The sequence below is a fragment of the Calidris pugnax genome, unplaced genomic scaffold (assembly GCF_001431845.1).
Source record: "Calidris pugnax isolate Ruff unplaced genomic scaffold, ASM143184v1 scaffold245, whole genome shotgun sequence".
NCBI lineage: Eukaryota > Metazoa > Chordata > Aves > Charadriiformes > Scolopacidae > Calidris > Calidris pugnax.
Window position 1 is genome coordinate 1641104 of NW_015090982.1, and position 368 is coordinate 1641471.

Here is a 368-nt window from a genome sequence, read left to right on the forward strand (position 1 = left end):
CCGGGAAGAGCGCGGAGGCGAAACCCGGCGCCCCTGGGGGGTCACCAAACTCGGCGCCGGCTGCCCGCCCGTGCCACGGAACGTGCCTGCAATTAACCTCACATTAAATAACTCGTCTTGGCCCGGAGGGGTTCCGCGCGCTCCTCCCCGCCCCGGGAGGAGCCGGGCAGCCCCTTCCCCGCGGGGGTAACAAAGAAGCGGCGGCGCCAGCGGGAGCTGCCGCCTGAGGGGAGCCGGGGGGGGCCGCGCTTACTTCCTCTGGGCCTTGTCCTTCTTGGCTTTGGTCCGCTTCTTCCGGGCCTGCAGCGCCAGCACTGCGGAAGAGAAGGGGGGGGGAGAGAGGCGTGAGGGGCAGGAGGAGGTGGGTG